Below are 21,287 nucleotides of genomic sequence, written 5' to 3'. Positions count from 1 at the left end.
ATTATCCAAATACTCTGTGCAGTAAATGCAGGGCATATTCGGCAAATGACACCTGCAGCTTTGTGTTTACTGTGCATTAAGTGCAAAACTTACCGCAGCTTAGTAAAAGGGCAACAGTGAGGACACCCACTCCCTCCTCCTCACAGCCAGAACTGTACTACACTTCCATAAAACACCCACAAAAATAAATTGGTCATGCCAGGTTCTTATTAGATACAATCAATTCTGCACTTCACTACTGTTACATGGAGTACTTAATATCAACAAGCAATTTAATTAGTCCACAAAATCCTTCTCATTAAAATCCAAACTATATGTGAACCAAAAGCGTGCCCAAACTAGTAACTAGTTACTATCCCTTCAAAAACACTAATATTACCCATTAATGCTGAAGTCACTCAGGTCTTCAGGATACTGACAGAGATAAATTTTCATACACCGAGTGTCCAGTGTAACTAGTTCACTCCTGTGCAGAAGCCCTTGAACATATTCACTGTAGATTCCTAGGCCAAATTTGAGAAGAGCTTGGATACACAATCTGAGGAAGGAAGAGGGATGTTGTAGTCAGCAACATCTGAACATGAATTCTAAAATCACATTCAACTTCTGAGAGAGAACAAAACTCCTGAAATATTTATCGAAGCACACATGCACAATTTTAAATTTTGTGTTTCCAAAGTTATGCTTCTGCTATTATATTCTTTGCATTTTACATATGTAAGACTTAACTGTATAGGCGAGGAATGTCTATTTACTTTGTTGTGTGTGCTTGAACAAATGACTACTAGATTAAAGTATTAACAAAAGATGCTGACACATTAATCCTATTGTTAGTATAATGACAGCTCATACTACATGCATTACCTTCCAGATGGTTCCAAATGAATGGGAATGGTGTAGCAGTGAAGGAAGAGTAATCACATTGCATAGGACATCTGTTCTGTTGCCTTTTTGTTGTTGTTTTTTTTTTAAAGAGATTTCAAATATACTCCTTCACTTCCACCTCTAATATACAACAATTAAATTGTTTTCAAGGCAAATACACACAATGGGCCTGACTAACAAATCAAAAAAAGGAAACCTGGGACTTCAATAATATCCTTTATCAAGGTCAAAGCAGAGAATCTCACACCATCAGCCCCCTGTATAAGAGAATAACTGTTGGATATGCCCTGTGGAATCCTGCAGAGTAGTTGTTACAGAGGCAGATCCCCTCATGTGGGGCAAAATGTGAATGTACACGACCTAGATACAACCGAAATCTTATCACTTGACTGATTAACCTCTTTGCTATTAGGGAACAAGCACTATCACTTTTATCCCTTTGTCGAATATGGTCTCTCCATAGTCGATGACATAATGTATGTTATAATCCAATTATCACTCAGGAACCGGCATGCAATACCATAATGTATTCTTCTTTACCATGTATGTACGCACATGGTCTATATATATATATATATATATATATATATATATATATATATATATAGACCATGAACTGTTCCATGTATGTTATGTTCCATCTATGTTACTATGTATGTATACACCTTAATGCAACACCATTTGTAATTCTGTTACCTGGAAATGGCAACCGCCATTACGGCAAATGTAAGCCACATTGAGCCAGCAAATTGGTGGGAAAATGTGAGATACAAATAAATACATAAAACTTTACCAACACACCACTGTAAATTTAACAACAGGCTCTCTCCCCGGGTATAGCAAGCCCTGCAATTTGGAGAGGGGGGTGCAGAGGTGGACTGGAGGCCCAGGCCCCCAGTCTTCTGCTCCCCCCCCCCCCCTCCCAAATTGCAGAGCTGGCTATACCTGGGGAAAGAGCCTGGGGAGGGGCAATGTATTACTCTCTCCAGGAAAAAAAAAAAAGATTTTAAATGTTCCCAGGTTCCAATCTAATTCACGTTTTTAATGTGGGATAAAATGCCATAAATAAGTAAATAAATAGACAAACTCTGAATGTTGAGCATCCAAGTCTCATAACACGATGTCTGTTTTAGAAGCCCTTTACCAGGAGAAAAATAAATCTCTGCACCAATGTAACAGGGTTAGGGTGTCACTCTAACCAGCCACTCCAAATAACACACAGATTACGATTTATAACAAATTACTACTCTACGTATGAAAAGTTATTTACATTCCACCCTCTACCCTGGCTGTCCTATATTGATATGTTTAATGGTACAGTAAGTAGTGGGCTCAAATGCTCCTTTTCCCGCTAACGCACATTGCAAGCTTCCATCTCCCATGGAATTAGGCTTCCATTCAGACTGTGAAGTTCTTTAGGCACTCAGAGGGCTAGAAGGCTATTCCATAAAGTTAAACAGGTGCCTACTTTCCTTTGTAGAATAGTAGCCAACTGGGTATATAAGTACCTACAGTTTACGCGCAGGCACTTATAGCCACCACAGACCCAAACACTTGCACCTAAATGCCAAAGATATAGCATTCTACAAAATACGTGTGTAGTGTCCACCACACCGAGAATCTGCCCATGTGCATGCCCTCCTTGCAATACACCTTATGCAAGACAGGTGGGCATTTACAAAATAATGCTTAGTCACAAATTTGGTATATAGTTTATTTATTATTTGGATTTAGCTCACATCTTTTTCAGTAGTAGTTACAATTCAGGTACACTAGGTATTTCCCGAGACAATGAAGGGTTAAGTGACTTGCCCATGATCACAAGGAGCAGCAGCAGGACTTGAACCAGTAGTAAAAATATTCAAATAACAATACAAAGCACGGCATAGTATACTAGTTACAATGTCAACACAATATGTAATAGACCATTTTAATTGAGAGTGTAGGGTATAAGCAAAGATGGAACATATAGATAGGTAAGAGAGTAAGATTAGATTACTGGATGGTGCAATGACTGAGTGTAGTGATATCAGCCATTGAAGCCCTTTGAGATGTTTACTCTGAGACCACTATAAGATTATGAGCACTTATATTTAGTTACATTTATGCATTTGGGGTTCATTTAATATACATATCATTTAGCTTTATATTTATATTGCAAAGAATTTAATGTCTTCATTTTTTATACATGTATTGTTATTAGAAGAGATATCATTATTCCTCAATTAGTAAATCGGCCAAGGAGCAGTGTTTTGTGGTGGTAATATGAAGAGTACCTTATACTACGAACAGTACACAAGTAGCGCTATAATTCACTAATGTTGGCAGATAAAGGCCCATGAATGTTTTTTTGGCTCCACTACTCATAGCTTACCATAGAGGGAGCACCACTGGGCAAATGTCATATAAAATGATTGGAATATATTCAAAATAATTAAACACTGACAGTCCATACTAGATATGGTCATTGCCAATGGTGCATGACTACTATTGAAAGTTTGTTTCTATTCCCAGGAGTAAGTATGTAATTTTGTCCAGAACCAATATAAACTATGAATCAAGTAGTGTAATATATATATATATATATATATATATATATATATATATATATATATGATACAGTGTCCCTGAAAATTGGTATATATCGGCAAGATATGTAGACAGATTAAATTAAGGTTGATGAAACACAAATCTCATATATAAGTGGAATGCCGTTCAGCTCCCTTGGTTACACACTGGCAAGATAAACACACAGTGCAGGGCATAAAATTGAGAGTAACGGAGAATTGAGATAGGATAGGAGCGCTGTAACCTTGCCAATTACCTAACTATAAGGGGCAGCACTGGATTTTCATGTTAAATACAGTGACCCCTGCTGGATTAAGTCTTGAATTAGATTATTTTTCCCCTGTTTGAATGGGGAGGGTCCCACTTGTTGAGGTTTACCATGTGACAGTTTAATAGGAGTCTTCAGAGAGAGTGACATTTTGAATGAAACTCATGAATGCTGGTACTTGATAATATACTGTAAACCTTAGATAGGTATTAGTTGATGTTTTCAAGTATCAACACCACTATATAACATTTTTAAACTCCAATTTTTACTTGTCTTGCAAAACTTGGCTCATGTCGGCACAGATCCTTTTTTAAGCTAAGTGATGCTTATCTTATAGAATAATATAAATTGGCTAATTAAAAAAATATATTAAAAACATTCAACAGTTAAGATGGCTTTATGACTGATGATGATGTAAGCTAGTCATGAGGTTTATATCCTTGTGTGAAACAAGTCACTTCCGAGGTCTATAAAAGACATTTGATCACTGAACATTTTGTCGTTACATTCAGGGGGTAGCATTGGGTTACATTTGATCTTATGTTCTTGATGCCCCTGCCACTGACAAGATAACATTGTTTGACCTATTTAATCTGACTTTAGGGCTCGTTTAAGAGCACTTTAATTTCCACAGGTTACTATATAACTTTGTAAGTTTAAGTGCTTTGAAAATACACCTCTATCACTGAAGGCAGGTTGAAGAATAGACAGTGCACATTCCTGTCTACTTACTTACTTACATCTTTCTCCACTGTTCCAATTGCTAGGTCTTTTTAATAATTACCAGCTTCCACCTGGCTCCAGGAGGCTGGTCATGCATACTGTGTACACTACTAGATGCACCACTGCTGGTTTCTGGAAGCAAATACCCTTCACTGAGGTATGGAAAGGTCAGGTTAAGGACATCAGTGTCATGGAAAAACTGACCTTCAAGTTGAGAGAAGCTGGGCATTTTGGAAGTCTGAGGTTGCCTCAACTTGAGGGGCCAAACGTGCACTTAGGTTACTGGGTTAGACGAGGTATTACTGTCTGATGATGGGCGTCTGTTGTACAGGAATGCACTGAATTTCTCAAAAAAAAAAAAAGTCTTTCATTTTCTGATATTTAAATAAGACATAAAAAAATATTTGAGGAAGAGGTTAGCACCCCTTCTCACTCATGTACAACTGCCTTATCAGACAGCAAGAAAAGGCATCACAAGCAAACAGACATAAAGCATATGCATTTTATCTTATCCTTACACAGAAACCACAGTGAAAATACTACAGATCAGTTTACACATGTACTATGGTACCAAGCAAATCCTTACTACATTTAGTACCAATTCATCTTTAATAACTTTAATTTATTCAAATTGATATGAAGTCACATTAAAAAAAAAAAACGATTACACAATGGATTGCTCAATGTACTAACTACAATGTTGACTGTTGGAGCTGGATGCCAACTTTTTGGTATCTTTTGAGTTTTGTCATCGTAACTAAATTTGCTGACTAGACTCTTTCTTGATTGATATAGGGTGGGAGGGGGTGGGATTGGGAAGTTGTATCCTGTGCTTGCTGTTTAAATGTTTTGCTTGTTAAACATTTAAGATGATTTTTCAATTCAATTCTTGTATAATCGCTAATATCCCCTTTCCAGAGTTCAGTGCGGTTTACATTCCACGTGAGACAAAAGCAAATAGTGTTAGTGTGAGGTATGAGAAACATTAGAGACCACTGGATTAATGCATGAGACTAAAAACATTAAGGAAAGGATAATGGATGATACTAGGAGGGAGAAGTCATAATGGATTGTTATGAAGCAGTCTTTCAGAAGAGAAAGGTTTTCAAGAAAAAAAAAAAAAAACAAAGAGAGGCTACTATGTTGGTAGTCCTTTATTCCATGATCTTTGTCTCCTCTTCAACAAATAAACTACTACTATTTGACATTTCTAAAGTGCTACTAGGGTTACGCAGCGCTGTACAATATAACATAGAAGGACAGTCCCTGCTCGAAGAGCTTACAATCTAATGGACAAATGTACAGACAATCAAGTAGTGGCAGTCACATTGGGGCAGTCTAAGGTTAGGTGCCGAAGGCAACATTGAAGAGGTGGGCTTTGAGCAAGGATTTGAAGATGGGTAGGGAGGGGGCTTGGCGTAGGGCCACAGGAAGTTGATTCCACGCATAGGGTGAGGCGAGGCAGAATGGGCGGAGCCTGGAGTTGGCGGTGGTGGAGAAGGGTGCTGAGAGGAGGGATTTGTCCTGTGAGCGGAGGTTTCGGGCGGGAACGTAAGGGGAGATGAGGGTGGAGAGGTAATGAGGGGCTGCAGACTGAGTGCATTTGTAGGTGAGAAGGAGAAGCTTGAACTGACTCAAATTCTGACTCAAATTCTCTGCTAGTCCACCCCAGAAGCACATAACTTGATTTTTATCACTGCCTCACAGCTGTGCATCAGAAGGCCAGATGATTGTTTAGAGGAGGAGTGAGGATCTTGATTGGCCAGATGATCTGTGAGGACTAAATTAAGAACCACTGTTCGAGGGTAGCACGGTTGGTAGGTGGTAATAAGGAGTCCTGCTGAATCAGAACTTGAATGTCTGTGTGCTGTAAAGCCTTCCATAACAGTTTATGGAATCTCGTTTCTGTAGACGACCCTGTACATTTGCAGACCTAAGGTTGGAACTGTATAGAAAGCTGGGTATTACCAGAGAACATTCTAGAACCAGCACGTGACATTCCAGCAACTCATCCTACTTCTCAGTTTGGCATGGTTATCACCTTAGGAAACCACCTAGGAGCTCTTTCTAGTACCAACAAGTGAGGAATGTAGTATCTATGCCATTCTGAGCACTAAGAGGAAAATCAGGACCCCAGCCTTAACATTTAGGTTCAAGTTCTTTTATTTGATTAACCGCTTAAAAGATAAATCCACCAAAGCAGAGTACAATATATAAAATCAGAAAAATAGTTTGAAAGGACCACCAACAAATGATCGGAAAGAGAGAGATACAAGTAAAAGTACTGCTGAGAGTGCCAGAGCCTAGCAAATAGATCCTTTCCTTACTGCCCAGTAAAAAAAAAGTTTACCTCCGCCCCCCCCCCCCTCAAAAAAATATCCATGTTAAAAGCCTTATGAAAAGAAAAAAAGCCTTTAACAAACGCTTATATTAATGGTTCCCAAACTTTCTCGGTTCAAGATGCCCATAGCTTGTCAGTAAATTTTTTTACGGCACCCCCCAAGTCAAAAGAAATACCTACTACTACTATTTATCATTTCTATAGCGCTACAAAGTTCTGCTTATTAAATACAACCAAATTCCATCACAATTTACAAGTAGCAAAGTGGTTTCTTTTCTGCATTACTTAGTAGTCACCTTCGATGCCGCTCGTCTGGGTCCTGGGACAATATTTATTCTGCCTGTACTAGGAGCTGCTCTCTCATCCTTGGGCCTCAGAGATACAAAGCCGGGCCCTTCCCCTATTCTGCTCCTCTATAACCAACTGTCCACACACGGAGGGGGGGGGGGACCAAGATTCAAAGATACTAACTGCATATTATAGGAAAATACATTTATGTTACAAAAAAAAAAAAAAAAAGGTATTCTGGGGGAAAGAAAAGGTTTTCGTGGTGTCTGCACCTTTAATCCCTTTGCATAGAAAGAGCAGCCTTGTACTCACTGCGGTCTGCTTGTTCAGCTGCTGCTGTAGCCCGGTGCCAGTAGCTTACTGTCTCTGCTGTGCTCCCTCGGTCTGTCTCCTGCTCCTGTTTACCAGGACCCTGGTTATCACGTGTTAGCGCATTAACTCTACTCTGCTGCTGGCCACAGGTCAGGTCCTTCTTCCTGTCACGATCCGTGGCCAGCAGCAGAGCAGAGTTAACATGTGACAACCCAAGTCCTGGCACACAGAAGGAGACCAATCAGCATGCGCTTATTATGCATCTCCTTCCACGGCACTCCCATGTGTTTGCAGTGGCGCACAGTTTGGGAAACGCAGGCTTAAGTGTTATCTGGCAAAATTCTGTCCGCAAAAACTCCAGCCATCCAAGAAATTTTAACCAAATATCAGCTCATAGGGACTTAGTTCGCTGCCTTTAAAGTACTGTCGATTTATACTCACATACTTAAATGCAACAGGTAGATTAAGTTCTCTAAAATTTAGTTAAAATCCTTATTTCACCTTTTAGGAAAATGACAATACTAGTACTGCAGGAATACAAAATGCATGAGAAAAAATATAGCCCAGTTACAAAATCTTTTTATTTTTGTGGTGCTGTCACTCCAGGGCCGTGCCGATGCGGTAAGCGGGGTAAGCGCCGCAGGGGGGCGCCCACCTCTGGAGGGCGCCGCCGCGGTGCTTACTCTCGCCCCGCGAGGCCTTTAAATCTTTTTACCTGGTCACAGCAGCGTCAGTGAAAGCGCTGCCGACGTCTCCCTTCCCTTGCACTCATTGGTTCTCTCAGTGTCCCGCCTTCTTCTGACGTCAGAAGAAGGCGGACACTGAGGGAACCAAGAGCGCGAAGGGAAGGTAAACGTCGGCAGCGCTCCGCTTTCACTGATGCTGCATAGGCGCCCCGTATAAGAGGCTTGGGGAGGCTAAGCCTCCCCAGCCCAGCTGTGACCTTTCCCGGCGGGAAACCCATGCTGCATTGCCTCCCCCCCCAAACGTAGCCACTTTCCCTCCAGGCCCGAGGCCCCCTCATCCAGACCTGCCAAGTCCGGAGTCTCCCGCACTCCCGAGTCTGGGCCGGCAAAGTGGGAAGAAAGTCTCCTCTTCAGCGCGAGTCGCGCGATAAAACAAAAAAAAAAGAAGCAAGAGCGGGGCCGTGGCAGCCTTCAAGCATGGGCTGTCTGCGCTGCAGCCGCTCCTCTCTCTGCCCCTGGAGGAGCAGGAAGGAAGTTGACATCGACTTCCTGCTCTGCTCCGGGGACAGAGAGGAGTGGCTGCAGTGCCGATAGCCCATGCTGAAAGCTGCTACGGTACAGCCCCGCGCTTGTTCCAGCAGCCAACTGTTGCTCCTGGGGGCTCCAAAGCGGTTGAAGCTGCGTGTGGTGTCGGTCCTCCCAGCTGATTCCTGCACTTTGGGTGCGTGTAACGCGTGCTACCTTTTTTTTTTTTTGTCTGGACTCGGGGCGCTGCTGCTGCTGAAGAGGAGAAGCAGCAGCAGTGGCCAACAAATTAATACCGGGTGGAAGGGGGAGCGAGAGGCACTAGGCAGGTATAATGGAGAGAGTGGGAAGATGGGGAGAGAAGGAGGGGACATGGAGAAGGGCTGGAGTCCTGGAGAAAGGGAGAAGCTGCTTAAAATGAGGAGAAAATGGGAGGGGGGGGGGGGGAAAGAGGGAAGACACTGGAAGGGAGAGAGAAACTAACAGGAGGAGAAACATTGAAGGATGGGGAGAGAGAGGGGGGCATGATGAATGGAAAAGGGTAGAGAGAGAGACACTGGATGGAAAAGGGGATAGAGAGAGAGAGAGACACTGGATGGAAGGATTGGGAGAGAGGGGGGTAGATGTTGGATGGCAGGATCGGGAGAGGGGGTAGACGAATGGAAGGACATGGAGAGAAAGAGGGAAGAGGAAGACAGAAGAATGGGGAGATAAAGAGGGAAAACGGATGGAAGGATGAGGAGAGGGGGGATAGAGGAGAATTGCTAGATATGGAAGTATGGAGGGGTCAGGGGAGAGAGGAGATTTGCTAGATGGATGGATGGAAGAACCGGGGAGAAAGGAGATTTGCTAGATATGGATGGAGGACAGGGGAGGGAGGAGAGTTGCTGGACACGGATGGATGGATGGATGAATGGAGGGGAGGGGAGTGAGGAGAAATGCTGAATATGGATGGAGGGGAAACTGCTGAATTTAAGGACTGGATTGAAACGCTTTGAGGGCAGATGCAACTGGAGGAAGGATAGGGACAGGGTGCCACAGATGGTAGACAGAACGCATAAGGACACAGGAGGATGGTGGACATGGTGAGTGAAAGAATATCAAATGGAAAGAAGACACCATAAAACAGACGACACTGGGACCAAAGCGAATAGAAAAACTAAATGCTCAGAAAACAAAGGTAGAAAAAAGTATTTTATTCAGAATGTATTAATTGGAATATGTCAGCTTTTGGAAATGTGCATCTGTGATATTTTGCACGTAAGTTTCAATTTCTCTAGTATTGCTGCATGCCAAGTCTGACTTCTTGAGGTAATTTTCCAATTCATAATTTTGCCTTCATATCTTTTGATTTCTAGTTCCTTTTGTCATATCTGTTGTCATGTGTTTTTCATGTGTGATCAAGGTGCAGTATTCTGCTAGCGTGTACTATTTGCAGCCCTTTTGGTTTTGGTTTTTTCACTAGGTAGTGTATTGGTGTTTTAGAGCCTGGTGTAATTACAGTGCTGCTTTTCCACGCATAAGATTGTAGCTCGTCCTGTCCTTGGAATTAGTGCTGTTATGATTTGGTAAGTTTCTGAGTGTGTTTTTGCACAAGTTTGTGTATAGTGTTTTGCAGTGGAAAGGTTGTGTGTTGGCCGTACTAAGGTGACATCAACACTTTAAATTCATTTTAGTTTGTCATAACATCAGACATAGTTTTATAATATTTTGGAGGATCTGATGTTGAATTGTTAAAGGTATTAATTGTGACTATTTTACTTTTATTTATTTTTCCTGTGTGTTGTCGGACAATTATGGATGTAAGCCCTGCCCCCTGGTACCACCCATAACCCCGCCCCCTTTAGCCTCCCCAAACAGTTGGGCCACCGACCGCCTATGCTGACGCTGCTGCGACCTCTTCGTTGCCGTCACGTCGTCCCACCCCCCACTTCACGCGATTTGCGAACCGCGCTGCCGCTTAGCACTGCTTAAAAAAAAATTTACACGTCAGCAGGAACAGGCTGCTTCAGCCAATCCCAGGAGCCTTCCTTCAGCCCTCAGGGGCGGAACACGCTGAAGGAAGGCCCCTGGGATTGGCTGAAGCAGCCTGTTCCTGCTGACGTGTAATTTTTTTTTTAAAGCAGTGCTAAGAAGCGGTTCGCGAATCGCGTGAAGGGAGAAGACAATTTGCTGGAAATGGAAGGGAGGGGAGAGAGAGGAGGATTGCTGGCTATGGATGGAGGAGGGAAGGGCAGAGAGGGACAAGGATGGACATGGGGGCCCAGGAAGAGGACAATTTGCTGGAAATGGAGGGGAGAGAGGAGGATTGCTGGCTATGGATGGAGCAGGGAAGGGCAGAGAGGGACAAGAATGGACATGGATGGGAGGGCAGGACCCAGGGAGAGAGGAGAAATGGATATAGAGCAAGAAATGAAGAAGAAAGGAGAAAAGTAAAGAAATAAATGGAAAGGAAGCCCTGGAAATGGAGTTAAGAGGACAAATAGCAGCAGACTCAGATACTGGCCAGCATGATCGGAAAAAGAAAGTCACCAGACAACAAAGGTAGAAAAAAATCATTTTATTTTCATTTTAGCGTTTGGAATATGTCTACTTTGAGAATTTACATCTGCTATCTTATTTTGCAATGTATAGCAATTTGTTTCTAAGAATATTGCTGACAATTCCTGTCAGTGTAGCAAGTGGTGAGCGATCATTTTCACCGGGGGGGGGGGGGGGGGGGGGGGGGGGGGGGGGGGGGCGCCAACTGATAGTCTGCAGGGGGGCGCCAGAGACCCTAGGCACGGCCCTGTGTCACTCCACAATCAAGCATTAAGACTTTCATTTGAACTGATTAAAGCCGAATATATTATGAGTACTTCAGTTATAATTTAGTACAGTGTATTCCACATAGTTTTTATTTCCATGGGGAAATGCTGTTTTGTGGCTTTTTCATCTTGTTTGATTCTCAAAATAATCAACAGCCCAGGTATAAATTTCAAAAAAGTTACTAAATGTACTATATAAAGCATCTGAAGTGCAAGAAACCAAACTAGAAATCACTTCTTAATGCATTAATTCATTATTATTATAAAACATGAATATTGCTTGAAATCTTAAAGCAAAATTATCTTGTACAGAACAGAGATGTATAAACATTTAAAGATCTACCAAGTTTCTGGAATTAAGAGAGATTCTCCTGCTTGGGGACGCCATTCTCCTGTCTCCCACTCAAAGAGCAGGAAATCCCTGTCCAAGCTACTTGGCCCAATCCGTTTCTTCTCTACTGGCACCACAAGTAACTTCAGATCTTGCGAGTCAATACTTTCTACTGTTGAGCTCATGAGGGCTGGCAGAGAAGAAAGAGACTGTGGGATGCTATCGTGAGTAGATAAGGAATTAGTTGGAATGGAAATCGCCTGCTTAAAAAAGTGCTTCCCTTTGATAGCTCTGCACTTCGTGATATCTAGGGCTCTGTTTACTGTCCTGCCAGAGGCGCGTTAGCATTTTTAGCGCACGCTATATAGGAGCCCACAATATGCCTATGGGCGTCTACACAGCACATGCTAATTTTGTGCATGTGCTAAAAACGCTAGCGCACCTTAGTAAACAAGGCCCTTCGTGTTGTTCCTTGCCATAGGTAATAAATAGAAGAAAAAAAGGGATAAAATGACTTTTTATTGGACTAATAAAAAAATGTATTAAGTACATAACAATATCATAGGTTGAAACAAATGTGCAGTCAGCATTTTTCATATTATACACTTTGAAATAGAAGGGGGTTTTTTTTTGGAGCCCGTTAAGATAAAACACCCCGTTGATTTTTCTCCACCCATGTAGTTTTCAACGTTTTCTCGGGTGGGTGGTTGGGCTTCTTGCTGAGGCTTTTTTCCCCTTTTCTTCAAAAGAAATTGTTTAATAAATAAGATTTTTAAATGCACTTCACAGAATAAGTCATGTATATAAAAATACTTTGTGCCAGCATGTGATATAAAGTTTTGAGGTTACAAAAAATCTCTATATAGCAACATTCCTCATGCAGGATGACACAGTTGCATGTAATAAATTCCTAAAAACATGTACCCTAAATTACCAATACACACCAGAAGCTACTACAAAATTAAGCAAATTCATTTTAACTCTCAACTATTTCTGCTTCAATAACATGTCTCTGGAAATCCTGGTACTGCTTTGGACACCAGAATGGCACCATAATATGAAAAACCTTTTCACTGCAGAACTGGAAGAGGCATTTTTGAATATGTATCAAACAAAACCCCTTAAATACTACCAGTATAATCGATGACATGTTTAAGATTTGGACTGAGGGATAAGAGACTTTCAAACAATTTTACAGTTCTTTCAACTGATGAAATCCTTCAATCAGATTCAAGGTGACTACTCCACAAAAGGTCAACTTTCTGGACAGCATACACAGCCAAGCCACACAATAACATATATGCTTTGACTCAAGAGAGATAAACACCTCAAAATCCTGACTGAATCTTTCAAACAAAAAGGCTACAACCCCAAAATCTCTAGGAAGATTGTTTTATCCCCTTAAAAATACCCAGGGGAAGCCTATTGCAGTACAAAGAAAAGAAAACCCACAGAGTCCCCTTGTAGTGGCATGCAATCCAGAGCTTGAAAAACTGAGAAAAATCATAAAAGATCTACAGCCACTCCAGGATGATGAATTACTGAGAGACATTCCCAGCTCCACCAATGCTGGACTTCCAACAACCACCAACAGAAGCGCAAAAAGAAGATAATGGCACATATCCCTGCAATATACCAAGCTGCAAACTGTGCCAGCACATATCACGGAACCCCACAGTTACTCACATGGGAAAAGCATTCAACATATGGGGCTCCTACTCATGTTGTTCTACAAATGTAGTGTATAATGATTCATTTCAAAACATGTGATGAAGGATGCTATACTGGAGAGACAGGCCAGATGCTAAAGACAAGAATCAACTTAACACGGGCACACGTGGAGGCTCATTTTCAAAGCAAGTAGACTTACAAAGTTACATAGGTTAATATGGGCCCTGTTTACTAAGCCGCGCTGCAGGCGCACTAGCGTTTTTAGTGCGTGCTAATGCTAGAGACACCCATATGGGTGTCCCTAACATTAACACATGCTAAAAACACTAGTGCACCTTAGTAAATAGGGCCCTATGAGAGGTGTATTTTCAAAGCACTGAGTTACAAAGTTCCATAATAACCTATGGAGCTTTGTAAGTCTAAGTGCTTTGAAAATGAGCATCTAAAACATCATAAAGCTAACCAGCGTGACACTTCTGTGGAAGAGCACTTTATCAATGACTTTATGGTCATAATACTAAAGAGAAATTTAAACAATCCAAGAATGTAAGACATTTGAAGTTAAACATATTTTGACACTCGTATCTGGGTTTCCCATCATGTTATACTGATTTGTCACCCTCTGATCACACATCCATCTCACGCTCTACCCCCACCCCTACTTATTCCTGTGAGACTGTCATTGGAATGCTTTTATGCTTCACTTACATACTCTTATGTGCCATCTTTTGCTCACTTCTGACGTGAAAAAGATATTGCCTTCAAATGCTAGTCAAAAAAAAATGGAAGCTAGTCAAAAGAATTAGGGGGTTACTACTACCTAACACAGAGTTGACACAGGACCACTTAGTGCTGCTTATTTAGGAGGCAGTAAGTGCTTCTGTGTTAACTGGGGGCAGGTACTGCACACGTTAAACAGCTACCACTTAAGGGGCTCTTTTACTATGTGGAGGAGTGGCCTAGTGGTTAGGGTGGTGGACTTTGGTCCTGGGGACCTGAGGAACTGAGTTCGATTCCCGGCACAGGCAGCTCCTTGTGACTCTGGGCAAGTCACTTAACCCTCCATTGCCCGCCGCATTGAGCCTGCCATGAGTGGGAAAGCGCGGGGTACAAAATGTAACACAAAAAAAAAAAAGCCGCAGTAGGGCTACAGCACGGGGTAGCATGTACCAAATCAACCCTACCGCCAGGGTAGCACAGATGCCTGGCAGTAGTTTTGAAGTTGTTGTGCGAAGTTTCCTGCAGTAGAAAAGAAAATCTCTCTTGCACCCTTTTCTCCTCCATCGCTAACTCCAGACTCCGTTCCTTTTATCTCGCCGCGCCTTATGCCTGGAATAGACTTCCTGAGCCATTGCGTCAAGCTCCATCCCTGGCCGCCTTCAAATCCGGGCTAAAGGCCTACCTGTTTGATGCTGCTTTTAATTCCTAACTTGTCACCTGCTTGTAACTTTATCTTGTCTTCCTCTCTTCAATAGTCCCTTTTTCCTATATGTCCTGTCTGTCCTGACTTAGATTGTAAGCTCTTTTTGAGCAGCAACTGTCTTTTCTTCATGTCCAATTATGAAGCGCTGCATACGACTGGTAGCACTATAGAAGTGATTTATAGTAGTAGTAGTAGTAGTAGTATTTTCTACTCCAGGGGCATTCCCAGTGGTAATCGGCAGCGTGGTCACATTGCTGCGCACTGCACGATTACCGCACGAGTAGCACATGAGCTCTGATCGCCTTCTAAATAGGTGGTGGTAGGGGCTCATGCAGTAAACGGCTACACACTAATTTTAGACCTTTTTCCCACCGCAGTAAAAAAAAAAATGGCCCAGTGCATGCCAATTTCACGCACCAAAACTAGGAACACTTTTTACCACAGCAGTAAAAGGGCCCCTTAATTTGCAGCTACCACATGGTAAAACCCCAAGTTAAGCTGCAGTAACTGCAAATTTTACCACAATTTAGTAAAAAGGTCCCACAATTTTCATATAAGAATTATAAGATTTAAGCATCTAACCACCTGATTCCATGCCAAAGCTTTTACAGCCTCTTTTGAGTATAGAAATCTGTTATATAACATTTTCCCTCTTTAAAAAACAAAACCCACTAAATTCATCTCTGAAAAATGATTTAAAATTCCACCGATAGAGCTTCTTTGCAACTGTAGAAAGGGGAAGGGAGTGGATTATAACTAACTAACTGTCTTCCTACAAAAGAGGAATACAAGATGCCATTCCAACACAATCATGCCCTTACCAACTACCATTTTAAACAGAGCTCAAATCAAGCCATCTCAGCAGGGGAAACAGAAGTGTATTCAACAGGAAATGAAAGTTATTTTAGGAATGCTTATAACAAGTTTTGCTTCCTATTTTGCAAAATTTATGCATCAGTCAATATTTTAAAAGTATCTAGTTGCTCAAATGAGGCATGAAATCAGCATGCCTCAAGCATGGTGGAGCCACAATATATGATTTTTTTTTCTCTCACAATCCAGCTTCCAGTGCAGCACAAGAAGCCTTTAGTTAAATCCAACATCCAGCTGCACCCAGAAGATCCGGTTGTCAGAATTTCCAAAATGAACATGCATACACAATGTCCAACATATGCAATTATCAGGTCTGAGAAGTAGCCTAGTGATTAGTACAGTAAACTGTAAACTAAGGGGCCCAGGTTCAAATCCCACTTCAACTCCTTTTGGTACGGATCCCGCAAATGACAAAAGACAGGTAACGCTTCAGCAACTCTGGTGTTGTAGATCACTTTATTGTCACATGCTGCAAAAGAGGGTAGTGTGCAGCTCAGGGGGGAGGGGGAAGACATCTTGACCAAACTGAATACTGTAAGTAATACTTGGAGATTAAATGTGGTTATAACAAAGACCTGGGTTGTCTTTGTTATATTTGTATCCCACATTTTCCCACCTATTTGCAGGCTCAATGTGGCTTACATAGTACCGTAAGGCGTTCGCCAAGACCAGTATGAACAAATACAATGTGATGTTGAGGTAGGATAGGTTCATGTGTTACAGACACATTTGGGAATTATAGAGATGAGGAGTTATGAAATGTCCAATTACGAGCTTTGGTTTCTTGTGTAGCGGGGTTTAGGCATTTAATTTGGGTCCGTAGGGTATGCCTTATTGAATAGGTTGGTTTTTAGTGATTTCCAGACGTTTAGGTGGTCACGGCTTTTGGTAGTGCGTTCCATAGTTGTGTGCTTATGTAGGAAAAGCTGGTTGCATAGGTTGATTTGTATTTGAGTCCTTTGCAGTTGGGGTAGTGGAGGTTTAAGTATGTTCCTGTTGATCTGATTGTGTTTCTGGTTGGTAAGTCTATGAGATTTGTCATGTATCCCTGGGCTTCGCCGTAGATAATTTTATGAACCATGGTGCAGATTTTGAAGGCAATACATTCACTGATTGGGAGACAGTGCAGTTTTCTCGGAGGGGTTTGGCACTTTCAAAGCACGTTTTGCCAAATATAAGCCTGGCTGCTGTGTTTTGGGCGGTCTGTAGTTTCTTTATGAGTTGTTTTTTGCATCCTGCATAGATACCGTTGCAGTAATCTGCATGGCTTAGTACCATTGATTGTATCAGGTTGTGAAATGTTTCTCTCGGGAAGAATGGTTTCACGCATTTGAGCTTCCACATTGAGTGGAACATTTTTTTTGTTGTAGATTTCACTTGGCTCTCAAGTGTGTGGTTTCGGTCGATTGTAACGCCGAGGATTTTCAGGCTGTCTGAGATAGGGAGGATGTAATCTGGGGTGTTTGTATTTGTGGGTTTATTCACATTGTATTGGGATGAGAGGATGAGACAGTGTGTTTTTTCCTATTGAGTTTTAAATTGGAATGCATTTGCCCATGAGTTCATGATGTTCAAGCTTAGATTAATTTCATTGGTGATTTCTGTCGGGTTGAGTTTGTAAAGAATGTAAATTATGACATCGTCTGCATAGATGAAAGGGTTAAGGCCTTGGTTGGATAAGGACTTGGCTAGTGGGGTCATCATTAAGTTGAAGAGGATCGGTGATAATGGTGATCATTGAGGTAGTCCGCAATCTGCTTTCCAAGGTGATGACATGTTTGTGTTTGATTTCACTTGGTATGTTCTAGTAGTTAGGAAACCCTTGATCCAACTAAGTATTTTTACACCAATCCCGAAGTAATCCAGTAGTTTTAATATGTTGTGGTTTACCATGTCGAATGCACTAGACATGTCGAATTGGAGGAGAAGTATGCTTTTTCCAGCTGCTATTTCCTGCTTGAATTTGGCTAGGAGGGTGAGTAATACTGCTTCAGTGCTGTGGAGGGGGCAAAATCCTGATTGTGAATCATGTAGTACTGAAAATTTGTTTATATAATCAGTGAGTTGTTTAGTTACCATGCTTTCCATCAGTTTGACTACCAGTGGGATAGATGCTACTGAGTGGTAGTTAGTGATTTCATTTGGTTTTTTTCTTGGTGTCTTTTGGTATTGGGGTGAGTAGGATATTGCCATTTTCCCTCGGGAATCGACCTTGCTGGAGCATGTAGTTTAGGTGGGATGTGAGGTTGGATATGAAGCGGTCGGGGGCGGATTTTAGTAGGTAGTTTGGGCAGGTGTCCAGCTTACAGTGGGTGTTGGAGAACCTGTTAATCGCCTGGGTAATTGTTTTGACGGTGAGGAGGGTGAAGTTTGACCATGTTCGGTCCGCTGGACATTCTCCAAGGGTTGGGTCCAGACCATTGATGAAGTTATCGATATCAGTGGTGTCCTGAGGTAGTGTGTTGCGTAGGGTTATGATTTTTTCATTGAAGTATTTGGCAAGTTTGTCAGCTGATGGGATGTCTGTGTGTTTTTGGTGACCGGGGTGGTGTCTAGCAGTTTGTGAACGAGTTGGTATAGTTTTTTTTGCGTCTTTGTAACCTGGCCCTATTAGTTTTATAGTATGATCTTTTGGTCTGTCTTATTGCGTATTTATATTTTCTTTGTATTAGTTTCCATTCGTTATATGGTTGGCATGGTTGAGACTTGACAACCAGCGTTTAAGCATGAGTGACTGGGGCCCAAGAGACTGGCAGGCGTGGTTCTAACCACCTTTTTGGGCAGACTGGATCTGCTGTCATTTTCTGTGTTAGTATGATAGCCTAAAAAACATACTACATAGGGGTTTACATAGTGACATAGTACATGGTGGCAAATGAAGACCAACACAACCCATCGAACCTGCCCAGGAAAATCATTGAGGTTATACCTGCTGCACAGTACAGATTAATTTTCCCCATGCTCATGTTGTTGAGGGTTGTGCAGGTTACTCTCCACACACTTTACTTAGCTGAAGTGCTCTATGCAGTACATCCTCATAGCAATGGATACTGGGAACAATGGACAGGTGTGAGCCTCCCACCACCCAGAGAGCTAATTCCATCCCAACACCCCGCCTATGGGCTAGCCCACGGACCTACCTTAATAATACTCTCGTGTCCTACGGTTAAGAAATGCAGAATGGGATCGTGCCTGCCCATCCTACCCTAGACTACTAGAGCATCCTTAAGGTAGGCCAACGGGACCAACAGGAGAGTGGGTGGACTTCTAGTGATAGTCTCGCAGTACTATTGGTGGGGATCAGGATCCTAGTGGTAGTACCGCAAAACTACTGCTAGAAATTATGGCAGCAATTATAAAGCTGCTGTCAGCACAGACAGGAGAAGTGATCGCTCCTGCTCATTCTATCCTAGGCTATCAGGGCATCATTAAGGTAGGCCAGAAGAGGGGCCTACAAAGGGTGGGGGCTCTTTAGTAGGGGAACCTTTGGGAATAACTGATTTTTAGAGTAACAGACACTGTTCCCCCCCCCCCCCCCCCCCCCCCCCGGTTTACATCCTCTTGCCTTTAGGTACCCACTGTTTATATCCCACTCCTTTTGGATTCCAGAACTGTGTTTGTCTCCACCACCTCTTGCAGGAAAGTATTCCAGGCATTCTCCATACTTTCCATTAAAAATAAAGATATTTTCTATTTCCAGTTTCATATCATGGTCCTCTAGTTCTAGAGCTACTCCTCGTTTGGAAAAGGCTCATTTATTCTGCAATTCCTTTCAGGTATTTAAAGGTCTGCATCACCTCCCCTCTGACACTCCTTTAAGAGAATGGAGGAAGAACTAAAGCTAGATCATCATGAACAGATTTGTACAACAGGGATGCACTGTTAACACAGCCCCAGGACCTTATACTCTCCTAACCCTTACCACATTCCTCACAGACAACGAGAGCATGCATCAATTATGGCCTTGACAGTAAGAAGTTGCAGTGCCCAATATGTATTTTATTTATTTAATTTGTTACATTTGTACCCCATATTTTCCCACCTATTCGCAGGCTCAATGTGGCTTACATGCTGCCGGAGAGGTGTTGGTAGACTCCAGAGTAAACAGTTAGAAATACAATGTTAAGCAGTGGTAGGAAAAGGTTTATGTGGTGGGAACCACAAAAGGTTCATGTGATGGGACCACATGATGGAAGTCAAGAGCAGATGGATTTGAGGGTGATCTTAACGAACTGTAGTGTTGTGGTGTCGCGAAATACATCTTTTATGTTAGGGTGGGAGGATATGCCTTAACAGGTGAGTTTTTAGTCTTTTCCTGAATTGAAGGTGATCGTGCATGGTTTTCACGGCTTTCAGTAGAGCGTTCCACAATTGTGTGCTGATTTAGGAAAAATTGGATGCGTAGGTAGATTTGTATTTTAGTCCTTTACAGCATCACATTTTTATCTATGCAAAATGTACAACTGCTACCACACTGACCAGATCATTGTTAGATTTACGATTCATTTAATCTGGTTCTCATATCAAAAAGGTGCTGCTTTCTGTTGTGTACTGTTCACAAAAGTTACTTTTCGCAACAGCTAGTTTGCACTCTGTCTGAAAACACATATGCGCTACTACTAAGAACATAAGAATAGCCATATTGGGTCAGTCCATCTTGCCCAGATCCTGCTTCCAACAGTGGCCAATCCAGGTCACAAGTACCTGGCAGAAACCCAATTAGTAGCAGCATTTCAGGGCAAGAGTGGCTCCCCCATGTCCATCTCAATAACAGACTATGAATTTTTTCCTCCAAGAATCTGTCCAAACCCAGATACGCCAACTGTTACCACATCCTCTGGCAGCGAGTTCCAGAACTTAAACTATTCTTTGAGTGAAAAAATAATTTCCTCCTATTTGTTTTAAAAGTATTTCCATGTAATTTCATTGGGTGTCCCCTGGTCTTTTGAATGAGTGAAAAAATAGATTCACTTCTACTCGATGTATACCACAAGGTTTTATAGACCTCAATGTAAAAATAAAAAGAAACACACAAAAGTTTGTTTTACCATATAGGAAAAGCACATAAGTTGTTGTTGTTTTTTTTCTGCCTACTGCTGGGTGACCAGGACTAGCACTGAAGAGAGCTCTGTAAAAACTGTGCCTAGCCAACAACGAATGCTGCATCTTAAGGAGTTCCATATTTTGATTCTATTCAGTTTGACATTTAATAAGAATCTGGATTTCACCAAAAGGTAAAGCAATATTAGAGATCTATTTATAAGAATAGAGTTTACAAGCTTTAATTAGGCGCACTAAACAAACCTGGTTTTTCAAGACATCTATAGAGAATATTCAATGCCTATACATACAATTGTCTAGCCACCTATTTTCCTAATTTGGTTATCCTACAAACCAAACCTATTTGCAGTTCTCAAGGACCAGCATTATCTACCCTACCAAGATCATGAAAACTGTGAGATAAGTTTCCTAGGACACTAGTATGATGGTTCCCCACGCCTTGTACAGTCAAGCAATGCACAACACTCAGCCCTTCACTTCATGAAAGTTTGTTAAAAAAGGGTTTCCTCTAACAAACACTAATGA

General features: G+C 41.9%; 1 protein-coding gene across 5 annotated transcripts in view; it reads right to left on the bottom strand.

The window, feature by feature from the left end:
• WASF3 (WASP family member 3) overlaps nucleotides 1-21,287 on the bottom strand; it is a 130,135-nt gene that overhangs the window by 67,691 nt on the left and 41,157 nt on the right. For 2 of the 5 annotated variants that reach the window (XM_030200324.1, XM_030200329.1), the window contains exon 2: nucleotides 380-538. The exons of 1 other annotated variant lie outside the window; for it this stretch is intronic. The gene's annotated coding sequence lies outside the window, so the exon portion shown is untranslated. Of the gene's footprint in view, nucleotides 1-379; nucleotides 539-4,648; nucleotides 4,791-21,287 lie in introns of all 5 variants that reach the window. 2 more of the 5 variants (XM_030200325.1, XM_030200326.1) reach the window with 2 other exon arrangements.

Source organism: Microcaecilia unicolor, chromosome 4 (genome assembly GCF_901765095.1).
Source record: "Microcaecilia unicolor chromosome 4, aMicUni1.1, whole genome shotgun sequence".
Classification (NCBI taxonomy): Eukaryota; Metazoa; Chordata; class Amphibia; order Gymnophiona; family Siphonopidae; genus Microcaecilia; species Microcaecilia unicolor.
Note: the sequence above shows the minus strand (reverse complement) of the source record. Positions and strands in the feature narration are given on the sequence as shown.